Here is an 8,300-nt window from a genome sequence, read left to right on the forward strand (position 1 = left end):
ACCCCTGGGCTCAAGCAATCCTGTCTCGGCCTCCCAAAGTGTTGGAATTACATTCGTGAGCCACTGTGCCCGGCCAATTTTCATTTAATCTAATCATAGTCTATATTTAAATCTCCCTGGTTGGCCCCAAAATGTCTTTTTTTTTGAGATGGAGTTTCACTCTTGTTGCCCAGGCTGGAGTGCAATGGCGCAATCTCAGCTCAATGCAACCTCCGCCTCCCGGGTTGAAGCCATTCTCCTGCCTCAGCCTCCTGAGTAGCTGGGATTAGGCGTGCGCCACCATGCTTGGCTAATTTTTGTATTTTTAATAGCGACAGGGTTTCACCATGTTGGTCAGGCTGGTCTCGAACTCTTGACCTTGTGATCTGCCCTCCTTGGCCTCCCAAACTGCTGGGATTACAGGCATGAGCCACCATGCCTGGCCAGCAGCCTACTTTTAAGGAAGAGAGAGAGAGATCGCATAGAAGTCACAGTCTTTTTGTAACCTAATTTTGCAAGTGGCATCTGATCACTTTTGCTGCATTTTATTTCTTAGAATTGAGTCACTAGACCCAGCCCATGCCCAGAGTGTGGGAGTTACATAAGGGCCTGAATATCAGCAGTCAGAGATCATTGGAAGCTATTTCAGAGCTGCCTACCAGTATATTATAGGTAATATTCCATATTTTATCACATGAGAAGATACATAGCAATTTATTTATATTATTATTATTATTTTTGAGATGGAATTTCGCTCTTGTTGCCCAGGCTGGAGTGCAATGGCACAATCTTGGCTCACTGCAACCTCCGCCGCCTAGGTTCAAGTGATTCTCCTGCCTCAGCCTCCTGAGTAGCTGGGATTACAGGCATGCGCCACCATGCTAGGCTAATTTTGTAGTTATAGTAGTGAAGGGGTTTCTCCATGCGTGAGCCACAGAGCCCAGCCTATTTTTATTATTTTTTTTGAGATAGAGTCTTGCTCTGTTGTCTAGGCCAGAGTGCAGTGGCACAATCTTGCCTCACAGCAGCCTCCTGGGTTCAAGTGATTCTCCTGCCTCAGTCTCCCAAGTAGCTGGGATTACAGGCACACACCACCACGTCTGGCTAATTTTTGTATTTTTAGTAGAGACAGGGTTTTTGCCATGTTGGCCAGGCTGGTCTCAAACTCCTGACCTCAAGTGATCCACCTGCCTCGGCCTTCCAAAGTGCTGGGATTACAGGCATGAGCCACTGCACCTGGCAATTTAAAAGGGCCTTTCATATATATGTTATTTGAACTTTAACAACTCTGTGAAGGCAGATATTGTTACCTCCATTTTATCAATGAGAAAACAGCCTTGAAGAGAGCTTCCTTTTTCACCCTACCTAAAGTAGGCCCCTTCAGTTACCCTTTATCACAGTTATTAATTTCCTGCAACACAGTTTTTAAAAAATAGACTCTTTTTTTTTGAGACAGTCTTGCTCTGTCGCCTAGGCTGGAGTGCAGTGGCGCATCTCGGCTCACTGCAAGCTCCGCCTCCCGGGTTCATGCCATTCTCCTGCCTCAGCCTCCTGAGTAGCGGGGACTACAGGCGCCTGCCACCATGCTCCGCTAATTTTTTATATTTTTTAGTAGAGATGGGGTTTCACCGTGTTCGCCAGGATGGTCTCGATCTCCTGACCTTGTGATCCGCCTGCCTCAGCCTCCCAAAGTGCTGGGATTACAGGCATGAGCCACCGCGCCCAGCCTAGAAGTTTTAAATTCACAGCAAAATTGAGCAGAAAGTCCAGAGTTCCCACATACTTCCTTCCCTGACACATGCACAGCCTACCCCCTATTAACATCCTGCAGCAGAGTGGTAAATTTGTTAAAATGAACCTACATTGACACATCACTGTCACAAGTCCACAATTTACACTAGGCAGGGGAGAGTTCTAGTTCTACCACTGAACTGCAAGTGCTACAGTTATACTAGGGTTCACTCTTGGTGTTGTACATTCTGTGGGTTTGGATAAATGTCTAAATGACATGTATCCACCATTATAGTATCACACAGATTAGTTTCACACTGCCCTAAAAATCCTCTGTGCTCTTCCTCTTCATCCCTCCCTACACTTAACCCTTGGCAACCATTGATGTTTTTACTGTTTCCAGTGTTTTGTGTTTTTCAGAATGTCCTATAGTTGGAGTCACGCAGTATGGTGTTTTTTTGTTTGTTTGTTTTTTTGAGACAGAGTCTTGCTCTGTCACCCAGGCTGGAGTGCAGTGGCACGATCTCAGCTCACTGCAAGCTCTGCCTCCCGGGTTCACGCCATTCTCCTGCCTCAGTCTCCCAAGTAGCTGGGACTACAGGCGCCAACCACCACGCCTGGCTAATTTTTTGTATTTTTAGTAGAGATGGGGTTTCACCGTAGTCTCGATCTCCTGACCTTGTGATCTGCCCGCCTCGGCCTCCCAAAGTGCTGGGATTACAGGCGTGAGCCACCGCGCCCAGCCATCATGCAGTATGTTAACCAGATTCTGCGACACACTTTTCAGGCTGTATAATCTCATTCTTTGTCTGCTTGTTTATTAGCTGCCTCTCTGGATGAGACTGCAAGTTGCCTGAGGGCAGGAACTTTGTCTGTCTTTACTTATCACTGTATTTCCAGTGCCTAGAATTGTGCCTGCCACCTAGTAAGCATTAATGAATGTTTGTTGAAAGGAAGAATGTTTCTGGCTGGGCACAGTGCTTCGCGCCTGTAATCTCAGCACTTTGGGAGGCTGAGGTGGGTGGATCACCTGAGGTCAGGAGTTCAAGACCAGCCTGGCCAACATGGTGAAACCCCGTCTCTACTAAAAATACAAAAATTACCCGGGCATGGTGGCAGGCGCCAGTGATTCCAGTTAGGAGACTGAGGCAGGAGAATCACTTGAACCTGGGAGGCAGAGGTTGCAATGAGACGAGATTGTGCCACTGCACTGCAGCCTGGGCGACAGAACAAGACTCCACCTAAAAAAAAAAAAAAAAAAAGAATAAGTTTTGAAGTTTGTCCTTGTCACATTCCAATTGGTTGGAATCCAGGTCTCCTTGACTTGACAGCCTAGACTGATCTGTTCATTACACCACACTGGGAAGGAAGAAAGGTGTGTCTGAGGGGTGGGGTGGGAATAGAGCCCAGAGAAGGGAGACAGCAGGAGGAGTGACAACCAGAGAGGAGAGGAGGGGGCAAATGGCTTTTCTGTAAACACACTTGGCCAAGGGGGCAGCTTAGAAGGCTCTCTTTTCCCCTTAGAATTCTGCCCCAAAGTGGGCATAGTCCTCTTGTCTTGGTCCTTCTCCACATACCAAGAGAGGCTCACTTTAAACGAGTGAGCAAAAAACTTTACCTAATACTAAGGAAACACAAAAAGAAAATAAACAATGAAAATACATGAACTCTAAAACAGCTCAGCGTTGTCTGAAGTGTAAAGTTTCCATTCTCACTCCCTGGACTCTCAGACTCGGGTCCTTTGTGTGTCTTGCCTCCTAGATAACTGCTGCCCAATTCCAAAGGGCTTTTCACAATTTTCCAGTCTCCTAGTTTCCCTGCCTCCCAGCTCCCAGCCTGTTTGCCAGGATGGGTATGGGGTACATTAAGACTTTTATTTATTTTCAAAAACATTTATTTTGAGGCAGGGTCTCACTCTGTTACTCTGGCTGGAGTACAGTGGTGCAATCATAGCTAACTGCAGCCTCAAACTCCTGAAGTCAGGCGATCCTCCTGCCTCAGCCTCCTGAGTAGCTGGGACTACAGGTGTGTGTCACCATGCCTGGCTAAAGACTTTTAGATGCACTAAGAACTCAAGAGACTACGATGATCCCCATGCAGTTGAAAACAACTTAATTCAACAAACAATTCAACTGTAAAAAAAAATTTAAGAATGCTAAAAATGTTCTGAAAATTTCCATGACAAATTTGACATTTTGGGGAAAATGTCAAGTATCACATTATTTCTAAATAAATATTACTCAGTGCCCCTGCTTTGCTGGCACTTAACTCTCAGAGTGCCTGTTAGGTAGATACTCACTCTTCCCCCTATGCCTACGTCCATGGGAAATATGAAATGTAGAGGAATCATAGTACACTGTTAATTTCCTCATTTGGAGTACTTTCCTGCTGGCATAAAAACTGTGAACGCTTGGCATCTCCCTTTTTATCTTGAACATTTTAAAAATGTAATTAATTAATTAATTAAAAATATTTTTTTTTGAGACAGTGTTTCACTCTGTTGCCCAAGCTGGAGTGCAGTGGCGTGATCTCAGCTCACTGCAACCTCCGCTTCCTGGGTTCAAGCGGTTCTCCTGCCTCAGCCTCCTGAGTAGCTGGGACTATGGGCATGTGCCATCACACTCAGTTAATTTTTGTATTTTTGGTAGAGATAGTGTTTTACCATGTTGGCCAGGCTGGTTTCGAACTCCTGACCTCAAGTAATCTGCCTGCCTTGGCCTCCCAAAGTGCTGGGATTAAAGGCGTGAGCCACCATGCCCGGCCTTGAACATTTTTTTTAATTTTTAATTTTTTTAAGAAAGAGATGGAGTCTCGCCTTATTTCCCAGGCTGGTTTGGAACTCCTGAGCTCAAGCAATCTGCCCGCCTCAACCTCCCAAAGTGCTGGGATTACATGGTGCCTACCCATGAACATTTTAAAACCTACAGAAAAGTTGCAAGAATAATACAATGAACACATAAACCTTTCACTTAGATTCACTGGTTGTTAACATTATCCCACATTTGCTTTATCACTATGTAGGTGTGTGTTTTTGCTGAACTATGTGAGAGTTAGTTGCAGACATTAACTTCCTTCCTAAAGACTTCATTTGGTATTTACCAAGAACAGGGGTATTTCTACATAACCACAAGATAATTATCACACTCAGGAAATCTAACAGTGATATACCATTATCTAATCTACATTTCCTCAAGTGTCCCAATAATGTCCTTATAGTTTTTTTTAAAAAATCTGGGCTCTGATAAAGCATCATGTGTTGTATTTAATTGTGTCTCTCTAGTCTTATTAAAGTTTCCCAATTTTTTTCTTGCATAACTTTGATATTTTTGAAGAATGCAGGCTAATTGTCTTAGAGGTGTCCCTCAATTGGTTTCCTCGATTCAGGTTAAACATTCTTGGTAAGAATACCACATAGGTGGTCGGGTGAGGTGGCTCACGCCTGTAATCTCAGAACTTTGGAAGGCCGAGGTGGGCGGATCACCCGAGGTCAGGAGTTCAAGACCAGCCTGACCAACATGGTGAAACCCAGTCTCTACTAAAAATACAAAAAATTAGCCAGGTGTGGTGGTGCACACCTATAATCTCAGCTACTTGGGAGGCCGAGGAAGGAGAATTGCTTGAACTTGGGAGGTGAAGGTTGCAGTGAGCTATGATCGCGCCACCGCACTCCAGCTCTGGTGACAGGGCAGGACTCCCATCTTAAAAAGAATACTACGTAGGTGATGTTGTGTCCTTCCCAGTGCCTCACATTGGGGGCATATGATATCGGTTTGTCCCATTTTTGGCACTCTTAAATTCGATCACTTGGTTAAGGCAGCGTCTGTGGCATTTTTCTTATTTTTGAGACGGAGTCTTGCTCTGTTGCCCAGGCTGGAGTGCAATGGCATGATCTCGGCTCACTGCAACCTCCGCTTCCCAGATTCAAGCGATTCTCCTGCCTTAGCCTCCTGAGTAGCTGGGATTACAGGTGCATGCTACCACGCCCAGCTAATTTTCGTATTTTTAGTAGAGTCGGGGTTTCGCCATGTTGGTCAGGCTGGTTTTCAACTCCTGACCTCAGCTGATCCACCCACCTTGGCCTCCCAAGGTGTTGAGATTACAGGCATGAGCCGCCGTGCCGGGCCGGTGGTATTTTTCTTAATCAGGGAGGATGTGACCTTAGAAAGAAGGAGAGAAATGAGGATAACAAAGAGCAGAGGCAGATGTGGTGGCTCATACCTGTAATCCCATCACTTTGGAAGGCTGAGGTGGGAGGATTGCTTGAGCTCAGGGTTTGAGACTAGCCTAGGCAACAGAGCAAAACTCTGTCTCCACAAAAAAATTTTAAAAATTAGCCAGGCGGGCTGGGCATGGTGGCTCATGCCTGTAATCCCATCACTTTGGGAGGCCGAGGCGGGTGGATCACGAGGTCAGGAGATCGAGACCATCCTGGCTAACATGGTGAAACCCCGTCTCTACTAAAATACACACACACACACACACACACACACACACACACACACACACACACACACAAATTAGCCAGGCGTGACAGCAGGCGCCTGTAGTCCCAGCTACTTAGGAGGCTGAGGCAGGAGAATGGTGAGAACCTGGGAGGCGGAGCTTGCAGTGAGCCGAGATCGCGCCACTGCACTCCAGCCTGGGCGACAGAGCGAGACTCCGTCTCAAAAATAAAAAATAGGCCGGGCACGGTGGCTCATGCCTGTAATCCCAGCACTTTGGGAGGCCAAGGCAGGTGGATCACCTGAGGTAGGGAGTTCGAGACCAGCCTGGCCAACATAGGGAAACCCCCTCTCTACTAAAAATACAAATATCAGCCAGGCGTGGTTGAGGGCACCTGTAATCCCAGCTACTTGGGAGGCCGAGTAACAAGAATCGCTTGAACCCGGGAGGCTGACATTGTAGTGAGCCGAGATCGCGCCATTGCATTCCTGCCTGGGCGACAAGAGCGAGAGTCCATCTCAAAAAAAATAAATAAATAAAAATTAGCCAGGTGGCTGGGCACAGTGGCTCACGCCTGTAATTCCAGCACTTAGGGAGGCCGAGGCAGGCGGATCACCTCAGGTAGGGAGTTCGAGACCAGCCTGACCAACATGGAGAAACACCGTCTCTACTAAAAATACAAAAATTAGCGGGGCGTGGTGGCAAGCGCCTGTAATCCCAGCTACTCGGGAGGCTAAGGCAGGAGACTCGCTTGAACCCGGGAGGCGGAAGTTGCATTGAGCCGAGATCGCGCCATTGCATTCCAGCCTGGGCAACAAGAGGGAAACTCCATCTCAAAAAAAAAAAAAAAAAAAAAAAAAAAAATGCTAGGCATGGTGGCACTTGCCTGTAGTTCCAGCTAATTGGGAAGCTGAGAGGAGAAGATCGCTGGAGCCCAGGAGCTCGAGGCACCTCTGCACTCCAGCCTGGGCAACAGCGATGATACCCTGTCTCTAAAAAAACAAACAAACACAAACAAACAAAACAAAGAGGAGAGGCCCAGAAAGGAAAAGCTGTGATTGTTCATGTTTTTCCTGGGGACATGACTGCATGACGTGACTAGGCAATTCCTGCTCCTTGCTGCAAAGGCAGTGAGCCTTGGATCCAGTCTGAAGCAAGCCCAGTAGTAATTGAAAATCTTCCTCTTCTTCGCTTCTCTTTTCCCAAGCTCCAGTCCTAAACTAAGGACTGAGTTCCAACTGACTGAAAACCAAATTAAAAGAGGAGCCTTGCTCCCTTCCTTGTGCTCAGCGTTGAGACCCTGCCGCTGCCTCAGCGGTCGTCCCTGCCCTGTCCGCCCCGGGCTGCACCCTGCAAGGCTCCTGCTGTTGTCCCCGGAGCATGGGAGGCTGCTGGGCATGAGTGGCTTGGTCCTGCGGAAGCTGCGTGGCAGGGAGGGGGTCCATGGCTGCAGCCAACAAAGGCAGCAAGCCCAGATTCCGGAGTATCCACTTTGTGACAGGCCACGATGCAGAGGGCTCCCAAAGCCACGTCCACTTTGATGAGAAGTTGCAGGACTCGGTGGTCATGGTCATCCAGGAGAGGGACAGCAGCTTTCTGGTCAAGGTTCCTGAAGATCCTGCACAGGTATGAGATTACCTTTGCTCCGCCCCAGTGCACAGGCTGAGCAAGGACGTCCGCCAGGCACTTGTCCCCAGCCTGCACCTGAAGCTTCTCAGCGTCCTACCCTTCCCTGAAGGTTACAGTGTCAAGTGCGAGTACTAGGCGCACAAAGAAGGGGTCCTCAAAGAGGGGATGCTGCTAGTCTGGGAAGGTGGCACCAGCACCTGCGTGCGCGGGAGGTGCAAGCCTGCATCATGGACTGACGCCATGGCACGTGCATGCTGCTGGACGGTGTCAAATGCGTGGGTGCCAAGCTGGAATACCACTCGGAGCACAGCGACTGGCATGGCTTTGACTGAGGCCCGAGTGGGTGGGATGGAGTGGCCTTGCCCACGCCTGTCACCTCTGCCTTCATTCAAGCCACCACCCTGCCTCTCCTGCATCCTCCTCTTCCACTTCCTCCTCTCCGTGTGCCTCAGTCTCCTGCCAGAAGAAATGGCTTGAGCCCTCAAGGAGGCTGTCTGAGGAAGGGAGGGGAGGGCCTG

General features: G+C 48.2%; 1 pseudogene; it reads left to right on the forward strand.

The window, feature by feature from the left end:
- The first annotated feature begins 7,399 nt into the window (after nt 1-7,399).
- LOC466974 (adipose-secreted signaling protein-like) lies at nt 7,400-8,300 on the forward strand (annotated as a pseudogene).

Source organism: Pan troglodytes, chromosome 10 (genome assembly GCF_028858775.2).
Source record: "Pan troglodytes isolate AG18354 chromosome 10, NHGRI_mPanTro3-v2.0_pri, whole genome shotgun sequence".
In the NCBI taxonomy this organism is placed as follows: domain Eukaryota; kingdom Metazoa; phylum Chordata; class Mammalia; order Primates; family Hominidae; genus Pan; species Pan troglodytes.